This window comes from Rhinopithecus roxellana, chromosome 5, assembly GCF_007565055.1.
Source record: "Rhinopithecus roxellana isolate Shanxi Qingling chromosome 5, ASM756505v1, whole genome shotgun sequence".
Taxonomy (NCBI): Eukaryota; Metazoa; Chordata; class Mammalia; order Primates; family Cercopithecidae; genus Rhinopithecus; species Rhinopithecus roxellana.
This window is the reverse complement of record NC_044553.1, coordinates 59,056,465-59,082,982: the sequence shown is the minus strand read 5'-3', so window position 1 is coordinate 59,082,982 and position 26,518 is coordinate 59,056,465. Positions and strand designations below refer to the sequence as shown.

Genomic DNA, 26,518 nt, shown 5'->3' with positions numbered 1-26,518 from the left:
CCCCACCCCATGCCCAGCAAGGAGGTTATGGTCTAGAAATAGGAGGCAGGATGTGTATGGTTAAAAAAATACGTGTAGGGGTGTGTATGTATAAAAATATGTTATAATAAAAAATTCAATTGCTGAAACACAGTAATTTTCCAGGCTGTTAACAAACACCGTGCTGTGATAGTTTATTCAAGGGAAGAGGGACTGACTTAGAATCAGTCTGAAAGCTGCATCTGAAGACGTAAGCTGTGTGCAAGGAGATAAGCTGGGGAAAAGTACATGTGCAAAGGCTTGAAAGGGGAAAACCCCTTTATGTGTTCTAGAAAGTGAAAGACCACCGGTGTGGCCATAGAAGGGGAAAAGTGGCTTGAGAAGAGACTGGAGAGCTAAGCAACAGACAGATTAGATAGGGGCTTATAGACCACGCTAATGAGAGCTCTTAAGTGCAAGCAGAAGCCATTGTAGTGTTTTAAAATGGGGATAATCTGGACCAAGATCATTTTTGAAATTATGACGCTGGTGGTAGTTTGGGAATAGGAGAAAGAAAAGAAAAAGAACAGTTAAGAAGCCATTGCAGTAATTCAGGTAAGAGATAAGGGTGGCCTGTATTAGGATGATGTCAGTGGAGATGAGATGTAGGGAAAGATTTGAGATACATATTAATGGGCTGAATATGAGAGGTGAAGGAAAAGGAAGAATACTGAGTGAATCCCAGGCTTCTGGTGTGAGCAACTGGGTAGATAATAGTGGTGCAATTTACAAGATAAAAAAAGCTGTCAGAAAAACAAATTTTCTTGGAGGGTGAACAGACAGGAGAATCAAGTATTACATTTTGGATAAAGTTATGTATGCTTCAGTTGTTTATGAGACATGCAAGTGGAGTCAATAAGTCAAATAGATATTCCTGTAAGAAGCTCTGCAGAGAAGTCTGGGGATGGAGATAAAATTTCTAAGTCATTAGCATAGAGAGAGAATGGGAATGGATCATCTGTAGGGAGCATCACAAAAGACAGAAGGGAAGGGATTTGCAAATCCTATCTTTAAGAATCTTAACATTTAGAGTAAGGTGAAGGTAAAGGAACCTGCTAAGGAAACTGAAAAAGTAAAGTGAATTTGGCACAATGGAAGTTAAGTCAGGACAATATATCAAAGAGGCAGCTATAAGAGTGTTAAGACAATTTAATGGGAAAAAAATTGTCTTTTCAACAAATGGTACTGGGACAACTAACTGCATATCCACATGCAAAAGAGTGAGGTTGGACTCCTACGTTACACCATATACAACTTTAACTCAAAATAGATCAAAGACTTGAACAGATGAGCTAAACTGTAACCTCTTAGAAGAAAGCATAGGTGTAAATCTTCATGATCTTAGTTTAAGCAATAGTTTCTTAGATATGATACCTAAAGTATAAGAAACAAAAGAAGAGATAAACTTCATCAAAATTTAAAAAGAAGTTTGTGCTTCCTCATTTCCTTGGAACTTTGTTCATGTTTCTATTACTACATTTAATACATTATATTTTAATTATCAGTTTAAGGGTCTTTTTAGCCAGTTAGACAGTTAATTTTAAAAATTTCCTTCACTGTGTCTCATCCCCATTTGAATACTTGGTACCAAGCAGAGTACAGGACCATACATTACATGCATTACGTGGCTGGTATGTGAAAGTAACAAAGTTTTTAAAAATAAGAAATAAAAAGGGTGGAAAATACAGAGAGTGCTTGCCAAGGAGAAAAAGTTCACCAAGACTAATTTATTAAAACAGGATGGAAAATTAAATGGTTTTGTGTTAAGACAATAAGATGTTAAGTTGTTTGAACCTCTAGGAGTAAGGAATGAGGTATGAGGCTTACTATCCTTTACAGCATGAAAAAGTGAATTTATTGTACTCTTTGACTTAAGAAAATATGTATGGAACATTTAGGATGTGTCTAGCCCAAATTGGTTCTTAGAGAAGTTTTACCTCAAACAAATTCAAATTCTATCTGAAACCTATTGTCATGAAGTTCTCTGGGAGTGCAGCATGATTTCCTCCTGTAAAATAAACCCACATCCCCATTGTTTTAGATTGGAAAGCAACTTAGGGGTCATCAAGTTCCTCGACAGAAAACTGTGGTCAGAGGGGCAAATGAAGGATTTGCTCAAGGTCACACCCCAGGTAATAGGAGAGCTGGCCTAGAAGCCACGTTTGCTAAATTAGAGCTCAGTGAGGTTTTCAACTTACTCTAGGTCTTCAAGCCTTTTGCTTGAATATTCTCTAAAATTAAAAAACAAATACATGGAAGCTGAGGGTCTGGCAGTTAATTTCCTTAAAAACCATCTGTGCTTATTTTCCCTTTGAAGGCACTATGCTTATTTTTTGGAGAACTTCGCCCCAGTGAGCATGTACACATGTACCAGTTTATGATTTCAATATACAATACTACCTAGCTTTGGTTTCATTATCACGAAATCTATAAATTTCAAAGTTTGGGTCAATTATTGCTTTAGACATTGTCATCAAGGGCAACAGAATTCAGCAGACAGCTGAACTATAGCTTCTCTTTCTGACTGTCTTGTGCTGGCATCCAGATGAGCCTGAGCATCACTTAATTTCTTGTTTTAATTTGGTGAATGTAAAATTGAGCATCTCACCTCATAGACAGATTGGGTATTTGGTGTGAATGAGTGGCTATGCTAACACAAATCCAATTTCTGTCGAGGCTAATAGCTGTAGGGGAATTTTTACCATCTCTCTGGTGTCAATTTTGAAATTGATACAAAATCCCAATGGATATCATGACTATTCATTAGTCATTCTATGGTCTTAATGTATCTTGTTTGGTTACTAATGAATTCCTGTGACACATTTTACTTCCCAAGAAGGATGCTCTAAAAACTCCTGCCAACTGGTCATTAAAATCCACTACAATTATCATCAATGGAATCAAATTACTATCAATTACGTAGAGGAGTTAATCCACACTGAATAATTTTAAACACAAACATTTTCAATTCATATTAACAAGACACAAACCAAAGGAAAGAATGACCAACCAACTGTATATCTGGTGTCTATTAGCAAGGTTGCAAATGCAACCCATTTCCATTTGTACTATTATTAGAAACTATGATTTGCTAAGTGCTTACCATGTGCCAGAAATGATGCTAAATACTTTTCATTCATTATTCTATTACTCTCAATGGCTACTCTACAAGATAGATACTGTTATTTCTCTCTTAAAATGATGAAACCCAGAAACACACTTAAAATTACACTGCCAGTGATAGAAATCTTGATTTGAATTCCAGTCTGGTTGACTCCAAACATCAGTCTTCTCTTATGTACCGTGAGAATTTCCATGGTTTCTTAGAGGTTCACCCTGTGAGGTGAAATCTGAAAGCACAGGGAGTGGATATGCACTCATGACATTGCAGTTACACTGGGGATATAAGCACGGCATCTGCACGCTCCTTTCCTCTGCCTGATGTCTCTTTCCCTTTCATGAGCTTGGTTACCTAAGTCACAGTTCCTCTTGGAGGAATCTGGTTCTGATTCCCTGAGGTGGAAGAGAGGTATTCTACTTATGTTTCCCTAGCACCCTTTGCATTTCTCTAATGGAGCATTTATTATAATGCATCAAAATTGTTGCTTGACTTATTTGTACAGCTCATTAAACTAGGAGCTGCTTGATTACAGGAGTAACCCCTTCATTTTTTGCATTTTTTGTTATCCCCAGGCACAACATCTACAAATTAGTAAGTGTACAATAGTGGCATGTTGAATGGCTAGTGAACTGATAAAGAATGGAAGATATATTTGGTTTTATAAGGACGTGATGAGATTACTATTTATACCTAAATCCTTATTTTCATTGGCATTCATCTTGGGTTGTGCTACTGTAATCAGCATACAGAAAGGATCAACTTCTGGACATGGTGAATAAAATTGCAGTTATGCAGCATTTTCTTTTAATTTGGGGGGATTTAAAACAAATTCTGTCAAAGATATAATCATGTACAAAATATATCAAGTTGTGGATATTTGATTAATATGGAAAAAACTGTTGTCAATAAAAACACCACTATTTCCAAAATTGTTGTTATGGTCTAGTGTGAAAAAGATGACATACAAAATGAGTAAAAAAACCAAAACAGATTTTGGTTCTTCCTGTGTTTATTCCATTTAGAATATAGAGGAAGGCACGTTTTTCACACCTCCTCTGTTTACCACTTGGAAAAAATGATCCATAAGTAAAAACTCGTTTTTTTTTTTCTTTTTGAGGTAGGATCTTGCTCTGTTGCCCAGGCTGGAGTGCAGTGGCACGATCATGGCTCACTGAAGCCTTGACCTACTGGGCTCAAGGGATCCTTCCATCTCAGCCTCTTGAGTACCTGGGACCGCAGATGTGCACCACCATAACCGGCTAATTTTTTAAATTTTGTAGAGACGAGGTCTTGCTATGTTGCCCAGGCTAGTCGTAAACTCCTGGGCTCAAGCAATTCTGCCATCTCAGACTCCCAAAGTGCTGGATTATAGGTGTAAGCCATTGCACCCAGCCTAAGAGAATAAACTTTTAGTATATTCTGTCTCTAGCCAACTTACAGGTTCAAATGTTAACAGAATCACACCTAAAAGATAAATATTTCTGCCAATTTAAAAACATTTAGTGTTCCACTCGGGTTTTCAATTATAAATGGCATTATAAGCCATTTATAACCCTTGTTTTAGGAAAGATCCTTAGATATTGAGGAATGAAATCCTTGTTGTGGGAAAGATCCTTAGATATTGAGGAATAAATAATACCCACACTTTTAAGGTATGTGACTCTTAGACACCATACAATTCAGAAGCTAATGCTCTTGGGAACTTACAAAGTGGAGAGGCCACACAGTGCTGAAGATACAATGATGATCTGGTTGGGGTGGGAATAATGAGAGGAATTAAGTTACTAGTGATTAGACCATTGTAAATATTCTATGAAAAGATGAGAATGGCCTGAACTATGAGAGTCAAGATACGAATGGAAAAGAAGAGTTTTAAGAGATACTGAGGGAGACCCTGGGGGAGAAGGGCTTGGTAGAGATGACTTGTTTGCAGACTGTGTATTATGGATTTCTAAAGGGGGAAAGGCAGAGTCTGATGATAAGATCAGATTCAAGTTATCTGATTTGAGATTGGGAATTTCAAAAAGTGCTTCTCAAGAGTTTTCCTCCATGATACACATGAAAGGTTTGGCAGAACTAGTGCTAGGTATTCACAAAATTGTGCCTTGCTTTTCCTCCTGAATACATAGAAGGTTATATATTTAAGACCTCCTTGCAGTTAGATTGGTCATATGGCCAGTGGGCTCTAAGCAGAGGCAATGAGTGCTACTTCTAGGTTGAGGTAATAGAAGACCCTGGGTAGCCTTCCAGCTTTCTTCTTCCCTGTTTAATTTGAATCTGGAAGGCATGTGTCAAGATGTTGAAATGACAACGATGCAAGCAAACTGGATCCCTGAATCACCACTTACAAGCTGCTCTTGAGAGGCACTAAACTCACAGATCTTCTTGGAGTGAAAAGTAATGTTTTATTTGTTAAGCCACTGAGACCTGGAGTGTTTGTGATTGCACCATAACTGAGTGTTGTTTTGACCAGCAAAAGAGGTGGTATTTTAAATTTCAACACATTCTCAGGACAGTACCCAGATTTAGAAGACACTTTTGAAAATGTTTTATTTAACAAAAACAAATCAAGTCAATGACAGTTGTTTTTGTATATGAGGGTGAGAGGGGTGGAATTTCATACATGCATCCTAGAAGTATGTAATAAATAAAATTAGCCACTTAAAAGTTTTTAGAAAATTGTTTTAATAGCAAAATTAAACATAGATCATCTAATTTTAAAAAATGGAATATTATTTTTTAAGAAGTTCTTTCCTCCTCACCTCTGTAAGAACAAAAAAGTAGGTGCTATTAAAAAATAGGCACTATCAAATCTAATTTTGTGGTTTGGAATAAAAAAAGTAGACTGTGCAGATTAATATACTAATATAAATATCCAATTTTCTGCTTTGGACTTGTAACCATAGCTACGCTTAATAACAATATCCATAGTACCATTTTCCTTCTCTCTTACCTAAAAGAGGTATCCATCTTTGTGGATGGAGACACCCATTTTCTACTTCCCTTCGTTTTAAAAATGTATCTATGGGTAAACGAAAAGAACAAGAAGGCAGTAAGGTAAACGCTGTAGGAAACCAGCATGACTGCACACTGTAGTCACCATGACTATTAGGGGGACCAGAAATAGCTGCAGGGAGAAGCAGGGCAGTAGATCTCATTTCACTCTTTTCACTGCTGCTCAAGGTAGCCAGTGGCAACACTAGTTAATGAGCAATAGCCTTCAGGGTGTGTATGAAATCATACTCACACTTTGGTACTTTACTGAGTTTTAATACGATGATTGGCAATATACCTTTAATGCTGGTAATACTTGATTCAGTACAGAAAGATACTTTGTAAGTGTAAAATATTTATTTTGGACTCAAGACCTGGTCAAACTACTAAAGATAAACAGCATTTGAAAATTTACAACTAGAAGTGAAAATCAGACTGCGTGTGATGGCTCACGCCTGCAATCCTAGCACTTTGGGAGGTCGAGGTGAATGGAACACCTGAGGTTAGCAGCTCAAGACCAGTCTGGCCAACATGGTGAAAACCCCATCTCTACTAAAAATACAAAAATTAGCCTGGCGTGGTGGCGGGCGCCTGTAATCCCAGCTACTCGGGAGGCTGAGTCAGGGAGAATTGCTTGAACCCAGGGGGCAGAGACTGCAATGAGCTGAGTTCACACCACTGCACTCCAACTTGGGTGACAGAGCAAGACTCCCTCTCAAAAAAAAAAAAAAAAAAAAAAAAAAAGCGAAAAATCACCACTCAAAAGGGTAGCTATTGACAGACTAAATTTTCCTTATGTTCGTCCTCGTAATAGGAAGAAAGTAGGGTAGCAGGATGGATAAAAATCAACAAAAGAAAAAGAAAAATGAATGGAAAAAGACTTTTTTTCTTAATTCTTTAAATCTTCAGTAAAAATCCTGCTTCAAGTAAAATTTTACATGAGTCTAATTAAGCACTTTTACGGCAGGATAGATCTATAATTGAAGCCTTACCTTATATGGCTTACTAACTTGCAGCTGCAAGCTAAATGTTTTAACATATCATCAAATTGGCATTAGTTTGACAAAATGTAGTAATCATTTCCTTTTGTGGACTAAAAGACACCAAGAACATGAATATTTTAATTCATATGTTAGCTGATACGACATAATTATTAGAGGTTACAGAGTAGATATGGCATTGCAATTTTTTCTATTCCTTTTTCAAGTAATTGAATGCTTTGCTTAGTTTGAATAAATGTAACTTGACACAAATGATCTAAAACAAGGGGCAGAAACAGCAGGGAGGATGAAAGAAAATAGGACAAATTCCTAAGTTCTGTGGAACATAGGAAAATTTGTATTTTTAAAGATGAAAAGTTGTCTAAGAACTATGCAAACTTGAAGGTCAACCAGACAACTATTTTCATCAAAATATTTAAATTCTTACTCTTGTTAAGAAGCTAGTAGCATCTATCTTTCTCTTACTTAAGTTTGGGGGTAGAATCATATCCATTATTTGAAATCTGAAATTGCTACCTAACTATATTCTCAAACTGCATAATCACAAGTTCAGTTCTTCCTGTGGACACATTTGTGTATATGCTTCAATCAAAAGCAGGGGGAAAAAAGCCAGCCAAATGTTGCTCTGTGGTTTTCGGAGTGATGGGCAGGAGGAACTGTGTGAGCAAGTTGGAACTCTCAGGTCCCAGGACTTCAGGGCTGAGTACACATAGAACACCTAACACCACAGTCAAGTTAGAGCTCTGCTACAGGAACTTGTGCTCATTTCAGCAAAGGCTAGGACAGAATTAATCTCTGCAAAATTAAAAATTAAGAGTCAATAAATAGGGCATATAATACCATTATTAATTAAAAGGGTCTACGATACAGCTCTAACACAACGAGCTGTATGACCATCTCTCAGACTTTCCCATCCTTAGAGATGTCTGCCAGACTGAGTCATCTCTAGGGAGGGTAAGTGTCAGAGATGCCCTGGTGAGCTGTGGATGGCTGGAAATAACAACTGGAAAGGAAGAACAACAGCTAACAATCTCCTGGAGTTTGGCTGCCAAAAAGAATCTTTCCTTCTTATTAAATTCTGATCAAAGATCTAGATTCAGTTTCCCAACTGAGGGCTTTGCCAGCTTTATTTTTATTTTTATTTTTTGAGAAAGAGTTTCATTCAGTTGCTTAGGCTGGAGTGCAGTGGCACAATCTCAGTGCATAGCAATGATCCTCCCACCTCAGCCTCCCAAGTAGCTGGGATTATAGGTGCATGCCACTCCTCCTGGCTAATTTTTGTACTTTTTGTAGAGACGAGGTTTTGTACATTGCCCAGGTTGGTCTGGAACTCCTGGGCTCAAGAGATCTATCCAACTCAGCCTCCCGAAATGCTGGGATTATTGGTGTGTGCCACTATGCCCAGCAAGCTTCACTGGTTTTTAAACAAGCATCAACATATCTGCTGTGGTCTGTAACTGCGGAATTGAAGGAAATATGGACATTTAAAAAAAATGACCAGGCCGGGCGCGGTGGATCATGCCTGTAATCCCAGCACTTTGGGAGGCCCAGGCCGGTGGAATATGAGGTCAGGAGTTCGAGACCAGTCTGGCCAATATGGTGATACCCCATCTCTACTAAAAATACAAAAATTAGCTGGGCGTGGTGGCGCGTGCCCATAGTCCCATCTACTCAGGAGGCTGAGGCAGAAGGATCGCTTGAACTCAGGAGATGGAGGTTGCAGTGAGCCGAGATCGTACCACTGCACTCCAGCCTGGGTGACAGATCGAGATCCTGTCTCAAAAAAAAAAAAAAAGGAAAAAAAAAAAAAAAAAAAAAAAAGAAAAAATGGCCAGTAACTTAAGGGCCCTTTCATGTCTTATTAAGCACCTAGAGGCTAATTCCTTTTAGAAATGTTCTGAGGGAGAGTGAGCAAGATTGAGCATAAACAGCTATATTCATGGACAATTCAACTGCCCTTCCTTATATAATTCCTGCTACTTCTTATCCATTTAAAAATTTCTAAGAGATTTAAATTGTGATGCTTTCTATAGGCTGAGATTAAAAAGTCAACCAGGCTAAAGAAAACGAAATAATAATAATAATAATAATAATAAAAAAATCGTAAACCATTAAAAAAGAAGGGTAAAAGAAAGTCCAGATCACACAAAGTCCAACAGGCCATAAAAATGAAGGCTGGAAACGTTACAAAATCTCCCTTCTCAACTGGGAGCCTGGCCAAACAACTACACGGGAGTTGAGTTCTGTGATTGTGAGTGAAAGTTGCATTGTCTGTCCCCGCCTGCCCTCCTTCTGTTCTGATCTCTAATTTTAGACATATCTGTGTTGACAGCATCCCTCAACAAAAAGATCAGCAGCAAGCTGTTCAAGTCCTAATCTGACATTTCCCACACTAAGAGAAAGGAACGGAATTCCTTTCTCTTTTGTAGATCTTTGCTCTGGGGTTGTAACTAATAAGTTATCACAACTGGCTGGTACTAGCACATCACCAATTAATACAACACATGCTGTTCATTTACCTTAAAAAAGGACTATCCATGAGCAAAAGAGAATTTGGTCCATGATCTATAGATACACGATCCCATAGTCACCAAATTAAAATTTAGAATATACAGTTGAGCAACAGGATACTATACCCTATGTCTTGAAAAAAATATTCAGTCAAATTTTGATTCTATATTTGAATAATCACATCTCCGAGGTGACTGTCCCTAAAAAGCCAAAAAGTATAGCAATCTTGTATATTGTGTGACTTGTCATTCTTGAAAAATGAAAGTACTAATAGCTAATATGTACTGTATTTACTCAGTGCCGGGCACTGTTCAAAGTTCAAAGTGCTCTGTGACTACTCATTTAATCCTCCAAACAACTTTGTGAGATAGGTACTATTATTATCCCTTCTTTACAAATGAGAAAACTGAGGGTCAGATAAACAATTTGGCTGAAATCATAATGGTAGGCAATAAAAGAGGTAGGATTTGAACTAGAATTCTTGCTACTGAATCTGTGTTCTTAACCACTGCTTTCTAGAGAGGAAGAAGACAAGGAAGGCAAGTCAGTTCTCAGCCCTGAGAATTCCACCTGGCTGATCTTTGTCGAAGAGTAAATATTTACTGACTCCTTATCATGTGACATGTTTTAGGTATATTACGCCTAGTGTTTTAGGCATGCCTAGTGTTTTAGGTATATTATGTTATTTAATCCTCCCCACAGTACTATATGGGAGGAACTATTACTCTATTTTACAAAAACAAAAACCCTGGCTTAGGAAGGTTATGAATTGCCCAAGGACATACTTGCGTTAAGTGATGGGACCGCCTCTGCTGGTTCCATTGGGATTATCGGTGATTTGAAAATAAGGTGAACAGCTATTGGCAGGAGATTCATGTTACTGAGGAGGGAAGAGAACTACTTTCCAGGCTAGCTGGCATTCTCCTTACGATGCAGGGCTGTGTATGTGACAAGAGGCCTCTTGAGCCTTTACTTTTCCTCAACAAGATGCGTACCACAGGATTGCTCGGAATTCAGATTCTTTCCTCCACTGTAGCCCATCAACAGATTAATTCCTGACAGTATGGCTTTAACAGTGTGATTCTTTGTTTAGCCTTCTTTCCTTGCTTGTCCCAGCACTGTGCCAATTTGGGCCCCTTACTCCCAGAGCTTTCCTGGCTTCTGCTCCATTGTTCCAAAGAAGGGATTACTGACACACACTTTGGATCATTTCATTCTGAGGGCTTTGGGCTTTACCTGAGACTGCAGGTATGAGAGTTGTCTCATGGGAATCTACCTTCACCTTTACTGCATTTGTCAACCCTTCCTTATATACAGAAGTTTGTAATTAGAGACAGACACACAATTCATCAGAGATAGAGTTTGCACTCCTCGATTCTCTGAGGTGGTTTTGGATAATTTTCAAGAAAAGAGGGGAATATACTTTTTTTATTCTATCATTTTAAAACTAGAAGTCTAACAAATGTAACTGTTTTTTTTTTTCCCTGTCAAATTAATTCAGTAGCTATCCTTCTTGGAATGAACTCCAGCATGGATTAACTATCCATTGAACATAGAGCATATATTCCTTATTACCTCTGTTTAGAATTTTAGCTCCAGTTATTTCAAGAAAACATTCCAAATAATTTTAAAATAATCATTAGACAATTAAGTTTGGCAGTGCATTTTTACCACGTTTGCAATCATTACTGTTTCTTACACTCCACTCCTACCCTTTGGGTTCACTGTGCTTCATGTTGAAGTACATCATTTAATACTTCTATCAGCAAGGGTCTGGAGGTGGTGAATAATCAATCTTTGCTTTTCTGAATACATCTTTGTATTTCTCTTACATCTATATTACAGTCTAGCTGGATATAGAATTCTAGATTGACAGTTATTTCTGGAACTTTGAAGATATTAATGTATTGACTTTTGGCATCTCTTATTGCTGGGAACAAGCCATCAGTTTATCCTTCCACAGCAGGAAAACTGTATTTTTAATAGCTTTTAATATTTTCCCTTTGTCCCAAGTGTTCTATTTCATTATGTTTTTCTCTAGATAAAGCTTTGTTTTATTTTCAAGCATGGTACTTGGTGATATTCTTAATCTCAGTCTTCAATTCAGCAAGTTTTAGCCATCATCTTTTCAAATATTGATTTTCTGCCATTCTTAAACCTTCTTTAAAAATTCCTATGAGATGAATGGTAGAACCTCTTGTTCTATCTTCCACGTACAACTCATTCTTTATATTATTCATTGTTGTGTACTGTATTATGGGTGAATTTCCCACAATTATCTTACAGTTCATTAATTCTGTCTTTGAACCTACCCAGTCTAGAGTTTATTCTATCAAATGAGTCTATTTCAGAGACTACATTTTTCATTTCCAGAATTATTTTTTCTATTACTTTGTCTTCTCATTTTAGTTCCTGTGTTACAACATCTTAAAGTTTTTTCTAATTTCTTCCTTTATCTTTTGAGTATCATAAATATACTTAAAGTCATTATCGGATTTCACTGTTACTTTCATTTCATTTGGGGTGAATTCAATTCTCATTTGTTATTTTTGTTGGCTTTCTCATGTAGAATTTTGGTGTGCACAATATTCTTCAGTGGGAGATTTTAATTTCTTCCTGCTTCTCCTCATTGCCTTGACCTTTTCTTCCTATGTGACAGTTTTATTATTTCCTGTGCTGGCCCCTGATACAACAGGATTTAAAGTAATGGTCTGAGGCTCTTGTTCTGGGTGACATGTGGGATATGGCAGAGTCAGTCCCAGGCTAGTGGCCAGTTGGATCCAGGTCTTGGGTGGGAGACTATGTTTGTTTTCTCTTGACTCTCTGGAACACAGGTTCTTATAAGCCACTGCCCTAGGGAGCGGTTGGTCACAGCATACCTGTAAACTCCTTTCTTGGACTAAGACGACTTCGTACCAAGCAGCAAATCTAGCTCCTATATCCATGCTTTGCATGAGTGCACCTGTAGTCCCTACAGTAGCATGGAATTCACATTTCTTCCTTCTAGACCTGGAATCCAGTAGACAACAGCTTTAATCCTACTAATTGCTTTGTGATTCTGTTATGTTTCTGGTTTATTGATATACTTATGTTTTCTTTTTCCTGAAAATGGCTATTTCTTTTTAATTTCCTCTATTTTGCATGTGATAGAGCTGAAGGAGCCTCAAAATACAACTTTACAATGCCAAACTGCTCCAATATTCAATTTCCCAAACATTCATTTTTATCAACAAAACAATCCAAAAATTCTACGTTGTCGAGCAAAGGTAATACTTTTCTCTCTCTCTCTTTTTTTCACCAGCAAACAAAGGAAAAGATGATTATGTCTTACTGACAGATTTTCTTATTGACTCACTACCCCAAATCAGATAGCCCCAAATGATAAATTTTAATTTACTTTTTTTAACAGGAGGAAAAAAAAGGGTCGAGAAGAAGTAACAATTCAGTGGCCATATCTATTATTATCTGCATTACAGCTTAAAATCTCTGCAGTTTTACTTAATGTTAATCAGAGAGAAATCCAGCTATTTGTGCATGCATTTATTCAGCTTTTAATGGATAAAGCTGGGAAGTATAATAGGCCCAAAAGAGGGGAGTCATAATTTTGGAATTATTTTCTTAATGACCACTGAAGAAAGTTTTGTCACATTTATCCAGGACTTTTATTTCCAAAGAGGAGATTTACACATATTCTATTTCTGAAGGCTGCCTTACCTACGTCTCCATTTTACTTATCCACTCATGTTGCTGGCCTGTAAGTGTTATTATGCACAAGAGTTGAGGAATATAAATGTACCACACTTCACATAACATGTGTATTACTGAATATTTATGTATACATTGAATTTCAACAAATCAAATTGCATTTCACTTTTGAATTGTAATATACTTTAAAATGTATTTCTAGAGGAAAAGAAAATAGATTGAAACATCGTAAGACAGGGCAGAACTAGGAAAGTGAATTTAACAGTCAAGCGCTTAACTGGAAAATAACTTAATAATGATAAGGAAGTGTATTTCTTAATTTAAATCTTGTACTGAAATATACCTCCCAATGTCAAGAACAATAGTAATTGCTAATGAAATGCGAATATACTCTAATTTTGTTGGAGGAACACCTGGAACTTTGAGACAAAAACATGCATTAATGATAGCTGCTTTGGCAAAAGAAACTATCATCAGATGAACTGGCAACCTACAGAATGGGAGAACATTTCTGCAATCTATCCATCTGACAAAGGCCTAATATTCAGAATCTACAAAGAACTTAAACAAATTTATGAGAAAAAACCAAACAACTACATCAAAAAGTGGGCAAAGGACATGAACAGGCACTTCTCAAAAGAAGACATTTAGGCAGTCAACAAGCATATGAAAAAAAGCTCATCATCACTGGTCATTAGAGAAATGCAAATCAAAACCACAATGAGATACCATCTCATGCCAGTTAGAATGATGATCATTAAAAAGTCAGGAAACAACAGATGTTGGAGAGGATGCGGAGAAATAGGGATGCTTTTATACTGTTGGTGGGAGTGTTAACTAGTTCAACCATTGTAGAAGACAGTGTGGCAATTTCTCAAGGACCTAGAATCAGAAATACCATTTGACCCAGTAATCCCATTACTGGGTATATATCCAAAGGATTATAGATCATTTTACTATAAAGACAAATGCACAAGTATATTTACTGTGGCACTATTTACAATAGCAAAGACTTGGAACCAACCCAAATGCCCATCAATGATAAACTGGATAAAGAAAATGTGGCACACATATACCATGGAATACCATGCAGCAATAAAAAAGAAGGAATTCATGTCATTCTCATTCTCAGGGACATGGATAAAGGTGGAAACCATTATTCTCAGCAAACTAACACAGGAACAGAAAACCAAACACTGCAGGTTCTCACTCATAAGTGGGAGTTGAGCAATGAAAACACATGGACACAGGGAGGGGACGCACACTGGGGCCTGTCAGGGGGTTGGGGGCAAGGGGAGGGATAGCATTAGGAGAAATGTCTAATGTAGATGACATGTTGATGGCTGTAGCAAACCACCATGGTACATGTATACCTTTGTTACAAACCTGCACATTCTGCACATGTATCCCAGAACTTAAAAAAAAAAAAAAAAAAGATAGTTGCTTGGAAGAATTTTTCTGTTTTCTCTCTCTAACGGGGAAGGGGGAAAGAACAGATTCTAGAGATACACTAGGGTTCAAATCTTGACTGCCCTTTATTATGGATGTGATTTTAGGCTAGATAAGTAACCTCTCTGAGGCTCAGTTTCTTCACCTGTAAAACAGGAATAACAATAACTACTTTTTATAGTTAAATGTAAACTAAAAAAAGTTGCCTGGTATATAGTAGGAATTTAGTATGGTGACTATCAGTGTTATTAGCATTCACTGGCTTTTTTCCTGGAAGGTAAGAAAAATATAAATACAAATACATATAAATACAGACAACTGCACTTCTACTGCATCTGACCTAAGGGACACTCAAAGCCATGTTTCTCTATTTCCATTATCTCCCGTGTCCAGAGAGAAATCAGGTTCTATACAAATTTCCCTTAACAGGAGGGAAGACAGGACAACAGGAAGACAGGATTAAAAGAAGACATTAATTATAAGCTCCCACTGAGTGCTCATGATGTTCCGTGGTACTCCCTATGCACCATGCTATATGTTTTATACATGATCTTGTTTAATCCTTACAACAACCCACCCGGGTAAGCATTAGTATTCTGTTTAAAAAGAGGAAGTCAAGCTTACAGTTTAAGTAATTCATCCACAGACCAGTAACAGACCTGTTCTGTCCAGTAAGTGACAGACCAAAAATTCAAACCCAGATCTGTGTATTGAAAGCCTTTTTCTTTTTAATGACATCATACCACATCCTACCAGGAAGACAAAATTTATCAACAACATGTGACATAGTAAGAATATACATTTGGTCTCTGCCCTCAGTCCCTGGCACAGAGCTCCTAAAACCCTTGGAATTCCCTAGATGACAAGAATGAGAGGAGTATCTTTTGTCATTTGTAATAAGCCCCTTTCAATAGCACCTGAGTTTATGAGGTGACTTTTGGAGACTAGGGGCTGGCTGCTAAACCAGTCATAAGATTAGAGGGTTTTAACTTTTGGCCCCACCCCTCATCCTGACCTCCAGGGAGGGAAGAGAGGCTGGAGACACAGTCAATCACCAATGGCTTAATGACTTAATCAATCATACTTAGGTAATGAAACCCCAATAGAAGCACCTAAATGATGGGGTCTAGAGAACTTTCAGGCCAGTGAACACACCCATGGGCAGGGAGGGTAGTGAACCTCAACTCCATGGGGACAGAAGCCCCTGTGCTCTGGACTGTTCTGGACCTTGCCCTATGTACCTCTTCATCTGGCTGTTCACTTACATTCTTTATAATATCCTTTATAATACACCTGTATGTGTAAGTAAAGGATTTCCCTGAGTTCTGTGGGCTGGTATATAGCACATTATCAAATCTGAGAAAGAGATCATGGGAACCTCCAATTTGTAGCCAAGTCGCACAGACGTATGGGTAACCTGAGGACCCACTACTTGTGACTGGCATCTGAAGTGGGGAGTAGTCTTGTGGGACTGAGCCCTTAACCAGCAGGGTGTGCACTAACTCTGGGTAGTTAGTGTCAGAACTGGATTAAATTGTAGGGCACCCAATTGATGCTCCAGAGAACTGGAGAGTTACTTGGTGTGGAAAACCCACAAGCTGGTGTCAGAAGTGTTCTGTGAGTAGAAACAGATCCTAACAATAATAATTCAACAGTACAGTGAAGGGATTACATACCCTAAGTGATACAGAAAACTGTTAAATTAACATGAAAACTGCATTTCAGGTGCTCATGTTGAATCACTTTTAAATGTATACTGAATTAAAGAGATAAATCCAGCCAGCGAATGTGAACGTGTCTGTAATGATTATATATTAAATAAACTTGACCTTGACATTTTATATCAAAGCTGAAAAGGGAATTGTTAGTCTCTGAAGAGTAGCACCACCAAGTTATTTACAAGTGGGGCATTATGATGATTTTAGAAGACATGGAAGAGACATATCAAGGAAAAGAATGATTTTTAACAAAATCAAGTGATTTTCAATATCTCCATCATCAAAGGCTTTTTTTTTTTTTTTTTTTTTTGAGGTGGAGTCTCACTCTGTCGCCCAGGCTGGAGTGCAGTGGTGTGATCTCGGCTCACTGCAACCTCCGCCTCTCAGGTTCAAGCGATTCTCCTGCCTCAGTCTCCTGCATAGCTGCGACTACAGGCATGTGCCACCACGCCTGACTAATTTTTTGGTACATTTTTAGAGATGGGGTTTCACCGTGTTAGCCAGGATGGTCTCGATCTCCTGACCTCGTGATCCACCCACCTTGGCCTCCCAAAGTGCTGGGATTACAGGCATGAGCCACCACTTCCGGCCATCAAAAGCTTTGACTATCAAGTACCCTAAGAAATGCATAAAAAACCCATGTAATTATTAAGGAAAACAAATCCCTTAAGTAAAGGGAAATAGCCAAGGTAGAAGTATACCAGCTGCTAAAGTAAGGAACTTTTTGATATTACAGAACATGGCAAGCTCTTTTAGTCACTTAAGTACTGGGTCTTCATAAAAAGTTTAGGTGCTTCTAAATTTAAATGTCTGAAATTACAACAGATTAGCAGAAGTAATATAGTCTATAGGATACATATAAAAGTATATCTTATAAAAAATTAAATGTAGGACAATATTACACAACAGAGTATATTACAGCTTTTAGAATTGTTTAAGAAAATGGTGTGGTAGGCAGAATAATGGCTTCCCAAACTTGTCCACACTCCAGTCCCCAGAAGCTGTGCATGGCAAGAGGGACTTTGCAGATATGATTAAGTATCTCCAGAGGGGAAGATTATGCTGAATTACCTGGGTGGACCCAATATAAACACAAAGGAAGGCAGGGGTGTCAGAGACAGAGAAAGAGATTTGACGATGCTGGGGGCTTTGAACATTTAGGAGGGGACCATGAACCAAGGAACACAATCAGCTCCTAGAAGGTGGAAAAGGCAAGGAAACAAATTCTTCCCTGGGGCCTCCAGAAGCACACAGCCCTACTCACTGATTTTAGGTTTCTAGAGTCCAGAACTGAAAGACAATGTATCTTAGAGCTCTTCACAATGTAAGCTTTTCCCTCTTTCTCCATGAATGAAAGGCTTTGTTTTGCTGGGTGCCCCCAAGACTCTATGGCAGGCTCCTTTTATTATTAACAATAATATAACTCCTGAAAACCAAGCCAAATACATTCTGACTCAAGACTGAAGTATCTTTCCAGTGCAAAACTAACCAGGAATTTGATGTTCAGTTATAAGAGTCCTTTAGTGAAATTCTAATACTTCCTACTACCTATAATTTGCATTTTACAGCATTATTCTATGTAGAATAGCCACAATACAACACTGATCTAAGTTCTTTGAATACCCCTTTAGCAGCCTCTCTCATACTTTTCTTTCTGTTTGTATCTTTGGATAACTAGTACATTATGCCTTTGAGATCCCCATCTCAAATTCTCCCAAAGCCCTTATAATTGTTTGGCTCTCATAAGGTTTATTTGTCTACATATCATAAACTTATTTTGTTTTCTGTATTTGTTTTGGCTGGCTACAAACTGGGAGAATGGATGTCGATAAAGGTTGCCAGATTAAAATGACATCCAGTAAATCTGAATTCCAGCTGAATAATGGATCATTTTTTTAGTATAAATATGTTGCAAGTAACATGTCCTGCATTTTTATTTGCTAAATCGGGCAACTCTAATGCTCTAACTTCTTGCAACGAACCTAGTCCTGAGTAGGTATATTACAGGTAGAAGGATAAGTAAGAAATGTTTTCAACTTCAGATTTTTAAATCAATGTCCAATTTTCAAAGAACTATCTATGCTAAATCTTATAATTCCATCTTACTTTAATGATCAGAAACATGGTTAAAATTTTTAGAAGTTTATCATATAATGTGAACAAAGAAGGCCATTTTATTTACCCCTTCACTAAAGATTTTAGAAATCTCATATTCCTATATAGTTTCTCATATACTATGCTCAAATTCCTAACCTCTATTCCAGGTATGGAATAGGACTATAGTCTTCAACCTTGAAGATTAAATTCTCATCCGCTCTCCAAAGAGTGTGTATTCTGAATGGCTTCCCCAGAAGTGGGGGTGAATTTGACAAATTCCTAAATGACAAAGAAAAGAGCACAGACTAGATTCACTTATCCTTCTCTTTGACAGCATCACTCATTAGCTATGTTACTGTTCTTGAGAATTTACAGCTTCTCTACACTAAAATTCCATGTACTTTTTAGTTCTTGATGTTTGTATGTTACAGCAGAGCAACAGGTTTTAAATGCCAGTGGATGGTAGAGTTTTTATTGCCTCTGTGAAATAAGCACAATGAAGTAAGCTTTTCATAAAGGTAAATGTTTCTAACCTAAGAACAGCCCCTTTAGTCTCAGAGATTATATCCTTTTATTTTTTATTGTTCATGTTAAACTTTCTTTTATGAAATTATGATGATAGTAGATGTAAAGATTTTAGAAAACATCCTTCCTTTGAAAATTGGTTGGCAAATTTATGTCTCCCAAACTTTTAAAAAACTTTCATATGTCTGTAAATTTAAATGTATGAGCATAATGCAGAATACCTTTTATGTCTGTTTCAGAACTACCACTTCATGTCTAACAATGTTAAGTAATTTCACCTCTGACTCATGTATCTCCAGGTTTGGAAGTAGAAAGAGGTGGACTCAAGGAATTATGCTAGGCTGAGGACATGTTGGTGGAAAAAGAGTATTTCCATTCCCTTGTAAAGTTCAGAAAACATGTTTTAAGTTTTTTTCTTTCCTACTGGAAGATCTGAATTACGTGCCCTGATCTCTGGCACAGTGTTACTTGATATATTTTAAACACTGTTGTTTTGGTTAAGTCAGCAGTAACATGTGCACTCTATAAATGTCAAACATAAAAGGCAACACACTCAGCATTCTATAAAGCATGGCAAACAATTCAGCATTGCAGACATTTGAAATATCTATAGTATAGCTCAGCTCATTCTCACTTGGAACAAAGAAATTCTTTTCCCCCCAGTTGTTATGGCTAACGCGGATTAGGTAGGCTCAAGAATATTTCCTTGCTTCTTTCAGAAGAAAAGGCTTTTGATAAACATGCTGGGAGAAATCATGAAATATTATGAAGGCATGTACTGGCATTTTTCAAAAATCCCATTTGATTCAACCCTTTATAATTTACTTTAATCCTCATGCCATCCCTTCAAGGTATACATTGCTATCCATGACACAGAAGAGCATAGAGAGGCTGAGTATAACTTAAGCAGCTCAGACGAAATTACATAGCTAATGAGTGATGCCGTCAAAGAGAAGGGTAAGTAGGATAAGTGAATCCAGTCTGTGCTCTTTTCTTCTAGATCAAGTTGTATATTCTTATCTTCTGGTTGATTCTGAAAATAGGAACGGCTCTTATCTACTGCAGGTTATTTAACCATGGCATAGACAAAACATGTTCACAATCCTTGTCCAGCCAAAAATGGTATTTTGGAAGTACCTTTACATAGTCTTGGTTTGGTAGAAAATTTTGATGAAGAGATATGATTCAAAACCATTTTAATGCACAAAGCCACTCCTAGCTCAGGATGACTAACCATAACCCACCAGCTGTTTCACAGCATGAATTTCAGTGTAGCTTACAGCCAATGAGCAGTGAAAAAAAATTGCATCTGTGACCCATTTTTCTTTAGTTTCTAGTCATTTATATCACACACAGAACTGGATGGAACCTAAGGAAGTAATCCTTAGTTATTTCCAATTTTTTCACTTAAAATACAAGTACCTCTCTGGGAACAAGATGAGGTTGAATGGTTGAATGAGGAAATATGAGAAAACACACACATACAAAACATAATGACTAGTAATGTCATCCTCAACTTAAAAAATACATGAAAGATTCCTATCCAAAAACATCTCACAGTTTCTGCTAGAATGTCATGTCCCTAATAGTGCTCAGCCAGTATCAGATGGTTACTTCGATGGGTCACATAGGACTATAAAAACATTTGTGTTTGATGCAGTGGGTACACTGCTGGGATCCCAATAATAAAAACACAAAACTCCCAAACTGGGTTTTTCTGATTCTATGCTTTAAATATTTGTACTGTTGTTTTTATTGATGCTTTTATTTTGTTTGTTTCTAGTCTTAATTTCTTTCTCTCTCTGAAAGAACTTTCATTTAAGGCAAGTCTTAAATGAAATATCACGCTGTCTAGGAAAAGACATATTGGCTGCAATGAGGAGGATGGAGTGATGGAAGAGTGGCTAAGTCTGTGTGTATGCATGATTAATATAATTATGTAACATAATTTACGGAGACCTTTCGAACATAATTTTCAACTGAATTCACACAAAGATCTTGTTAAACTGGTGTCATCCCCTCTTCTCTTTAGCTGAATTGACATAAAGAAAAGAAGACTTGTGCTTATTAAGGGAACTTGGAAGTCACGGTCTCCATTTAATAGATGGGGACTAAGTAGCAGGTCTTGACTGAAACACCAGCTCTCTCTCTTAATAGCTGTGGGATCTGGGGCTAGTTTCTCATGAATCGTTTTTCTCATTTGTACTTGCTGGAGGAAACTGAAGTTTATTATTTTCCCAAGGGCAACAAAAATAGTCACTGGAGGAACTATGCCATGGACTCCTGTTGATTTAAGGAACTATAAGAAACATTTCACTGCAGTGTCACAACAGTGAATCAGCTAAGAAGCCTGGCCTCCTCTGCTGCTCTGTGTCTACATTCAGGCATCAAGAAGCAACCATATGGTGGTTTTAATACAACTCATCTCTGTGAATTATAATCTTTAATATGTGTGTGTGCATCTCCCAAGGATATTGAAGTTTGAGCCCTAGGGGAAAAATTATACACTTTATTCTTTATTCTTGAGAAATAAACAGTTCATTACAATGCACCCCTGGTTGGAGCATGCATAGGAGTGTGAGGTTCACACTCCAAAGTCTTTATTCATTGACAGAGTTAAAACAGAAGGAAAAATAACATAAAAATCATGGCAAATGTTATAGATTCCTTTAAAGTACTATATTAATATACCGGGATTAAGAATGACCACATCAATCACTTTTTTTTGCATGCCTGGGACACGTACAAGGTGAAATAGTTGCACACCTCACCTAGGGGTGACTTTGTATTGTTTGGAAGAAAAGAACAAAGTCACACTGTGATTGAATCCTGAGATTCTATCCTATCCTGGGGGAATCCAGAGTAAAGCCATTGGGTTTCCTTTAGCATACCAATCAGCAGGGGCAAGCGAGGGCCAGCCTGGTATGAAGGTGACATCAGAGACATCTGTGTCCCTAGAATTCTAATAGCGCTCTGAAGTCTGGGCTTTATACTATCATCTGAAGGGCTGTGCATAGAAGCGTAATGCTTAAGAAACACCCTTTGATGATGAAAATATATGGCACTTCAAAATAGCCTGCTTTGTGAAAAAACAATCTGCCACATTTAAATTCTGAATATAGCTAACATTGAAATAAAATTGTCTGGATTACCTGTTGCAATAAGAGAGAGCTAATTTCATCCTGCCCTTGTCTTCATAACTGCTAACCATCCTTTAACCTCCAGCTCACCCATCCCCTTGCTGTCGTGGCAACGTTTCAATCTATTTACATCTGATATGTCCAGAAAGTAAGTCAAGCTGGTGAAGGTGCCTACTGTGTGGTTGGAGCTCCACAGCTAGCTTAGCACATTTACATAGTGCTGAGTAAATGCTTGTGGAATCACTGAAGGATGATACACAACAGGTGAAATAGTTAAGAGGGAACTGAATGAGTTAGCTAGGGTATTCGGCCTCAGAGTTCATGAAAAAGGCTTGGATATGCTTCAGTTTATGCTTATCTTGAAGAATAAACTATTTTTTTCTTGCAAATAATTTATACTTCTTAATGAAAAAGAAAATGGGTTTGTAAAGAACCTCCTTTGTGGTTCTAACACAGAAATTGCCAGTATCACCAAAGATTTCTACAGTTCATAGTATTAGGCATATGAATACTAGGCCAACAGCAATCATTCTAAATTGGTCAACACAAATAAACTAGCAACGTGGGAGCCATGTGGGATGTGCTCACATTTAAAGAATACTGATGTAAGTAAAGTAACAAAGTCTTCCTTGGGACCTTGACCTAATGTGGCATACCCATTATCTAAACTGACAATCTGTTTGGGGCAGACCATGTCTCTTTGAAATGAATTATCTGAAAGCAAGTCCCTCCTCTGGAGTCTAATAACACGTTATTAACTCCACTGAGGTATCTTTGAATTACAAATGTGTCATCACACATATAACAGTATAACATCATTTCTGTTTACAGTAAACACAGAGAAATTGAAAGCTACCACCATCTCAGAAGTACATCCAAACCATATGAACCTAAGACTTTACTTTCAGGGACCCCTGTCACTCATGAGGCTATGTCACATGTCAGCAGCAGACCTGGCTCTACACCTCTGCCTTCAGTCTCTGTAGGTTGTTGCATAGTCCTTGGCTTTGACAAAGTCATTCAGAATGGCTGGGCCTCAGTTTTCCCAATGACAGGGTTGGACCAGATACAGATGTGAAAATAAACACAATTTAAAAGCTGTTGGAACCCCCAAAACACTTTAAGCTTTGAGAGAGATATGGCGGTGATCTGAGTCATACAGCATGTTTTGCAATTCTACTTCTTAGATTATAGCTTAACTCTCTTCCTCATTGTTTTTGTTCTGTAAATGACTACGAGACCAGAGATCGGACCTCTACCTTCCAATTACAAATCTTTGTTAGAGATTAACTGCCTTCTTTATTGTCCTGACCTATCTCCTGACCTAACTCAGACTAGATGGTGCCCTGAACAGGGACTCCATGACAGTTACATCTGCAGTAACTGCAATGGAATGTTAAATGTACCTTTCTCAAAAGAGAAGGACCATCTGAACTAATCAGGCCATTGTGACTACGTATTAAGCCTTACACAGAAAGATGTTGAAATTCTGCTAAAATTCCCCAGGCTTTGTCTACATAAGCAATCTCAGACTTCTATGCTTTGTAACACTGACTTCCATTGTTAGGAATCTGTGCTTCTTGAGTGGGCTTGTCCTCAACTTTTGCATTTAAACTCTCTTTAATCTAGATTCTGACCCTTTTCATTTTTTAGGTTGAATAGAGTACCTGAGAGGCCCTGTAGGTGGCTAGGGCTACACTGTCTTCCCAGTGCTTTCATCTATTTCCTCTCCTGAAGTTCTGGTGGACAAACACAAAAAACAAAAAGCAAGATGATTTTAAAGGCACTTGATGATTCAATTGTTCTTAGGATGAAAAAAATAGCTTAAGAATTATCTTAAATATTTTCCTGGGACAAAACTAGGAAAAAAGTTAAAACTATCCATATAGGCGGGTTTTCTCCCACCTCCCTTTTTAATACCCAGGAATGTACTGGCTAAAATATTCCCAGCAATTCATGTACAACTCTAGAGGGCACCATTCATAACAAAGACAATGTCAATGGTGTTTCCTGGAGCATGCCACTCAGTGGCCTTAAGGAGCCAATGAGTGGGCCTGCACTGGCATCTTATCTCTACTACTTACTAGTTATATGACCCTTGGCAAGCTATTTGATCTCTCTGATTCTGTTTCCTTCTCTATAAAATGGAGTTGATAAAGTATATTTCCAAAGTCTGCTATAAAAGTTAAATTAGATAACATGTGTACAGAATCTGGTGTTAGGCAGCATACTAACACCTATATTAGTTCTTTAAAATCATAAAACTATCCTATTTCATGGTATAAGAAACACCTGTATCTAGAACTTGTGGCCCATACTATAGGGAGAGACCAAAAGATACTGAGAAATTGGCAACAGATTTCATATCCTAAAGATGTGGAAGATACCTGAAAGTTAAAGAGGTCAGAATGTAGTGGCCCCAGAAGCACCTAATTTTGAAGTCTCAAAAGTGTGATAACTGGCAGAAAAGAAGACTAATCAGCATACTAATTTATTAGGGTATGTTGGCACAACTATTATCAAGGATAAGCAACTGTTTAAGACATGTTGCATTCATTAAGGTTATACGTGCTGCCAACAAATTACTGTATGCTTAATTTAAACCTTTTTGTGCCTTCCTTAGTAATCTAGGACTTGTCAATATTTAATTGCACTAAATCTTTAATTGATTCTTTAGATAAGAAGCAATTAACCTACACAATAAAACTATAATTTAGGAATTACAGACTTTCAAAATGACGGAACTGAGATTTTATATGGCATCTGGTCTAACCTCTAATGTGACACCTGGGAAAACTGAAGTCTAGAGCAGCCAAGAGACACACCTACAGTCACACAAGGCAAAGGCAATTCTGGCACTTGGTTTCATTAACTTATTGTAATTTTTTCTTACTACAGGAAACCCTTATTTGGCTTGCCTAAATACACAAACCAACAATTTAACATTGGACATAGGAGTTCCCATCTCAACTCTGCATAATTTGGGGTTCACAAGGCAATGAAAGAAAGCTGAAGGGCTGGGTCAATGATGGACAAAAGCAGTGTGGTGGGGCTGTGTGGGAAGGTCTGAGGATATTCAGGAAGGCAAAGGAAGAATAAATTAGAGATCTATCGGTCTGGTATTTGAGTAGTGGCAATTAAGGTCTATTAAGGGACCAAATATAGAATTATTCTCTATATTCAGGACGTAGCACAGTGACTAGCATGTAGTAGGTTCTTAGTCCTCATTTACTGTATGACTGGATAATGAACTGTAATTGAATGAATGAAAGAAAAAGCCTGTTTCTAGAGAAGATATGAGACCTTCAGGGGTAACAGAGCAGGGGGACTGCCTAGTACAGTCTGTTAAGGGAGGAAGAGGAAGAGTCAGCAAAGCTATCCCTAACCTTAGCATGAAGGAGGTAGCTCGTTTCCCTTGCAAGGACAGTGAGCGTGTGGCCCTTTTGCTTCCATCCACATTTCCATTCTGAGGAAGTGCAGTAGTTTCTATGGCACTGGGTCTGTTTCTAGCCACACTGCCCAGGATGGAACATGAGGAAGGGGAATGCTTGAGGGGAGTGTTTCTCCAAGAGCAACAGAAATTTCAAATCCATAACGTCACATTATTTTGAGAAGAGAGTCTGTGCTTACATGCTAGCCATGCAAACTACTGCCCATATGGACATGGATGAGAAAAATGCTTCATAGCAGGAACTGAAGATTAAGAAACAAATGTGATTCTAGGCTGGCAGAGCAAACTCCACCTAACGAAGAATGAGGGAAACCTGGGATTTCCTGGCCAACTTTTCATTCACTGAAAATGTGGCCATCTGTGGTCCTAAGCCTGGTGTGCTTCAACCTTCTGCCAAGTCTGTTAAGGCTAGACTTTCAAAGCAGGAGTCATTTTAAGAGCACTGGTGGCACAGACATGATACAGAGCTATATCTCACTATATTTTCCAAATAGGTCAGTGTTTGAAATTCCCTTTCCTTTAAACATCTATGTCTAATATTTTTCACCTTTGTAACATAGGATGTGGCCCCTTGAAAAAATACACACCATTCATCACCTCTTGTATTTTCCTGGGATTAAACAGAGAAATTATAAAAATAAGCTGCATAAATACCCAAGAAAGGCCTTTCAAGGTTCTTATGATGTAAGCAACTTCCTACTTAAAAGGAATGCCAACACCTCAGTGGATAATACCAAAGAATTGGCTAATAACTTTTCTATATAACTTCTAGTAACTAATGGCAAAAT

General features: G+C 37.7%; 1 protein-coding gene across 5 annotated transcripts in view; it reads right to left on the bottom strand.

Moving 5' to 3' along the window:
• STXBP6 (syntaxin binding protein 6) overlaps positions 1-26,518 on the bottom strand; it is a 265,201-nt gene that overhangs the window by 21,774 nt on the left and 216,909 nt on the right. The window lies entirely within an intron of this gene.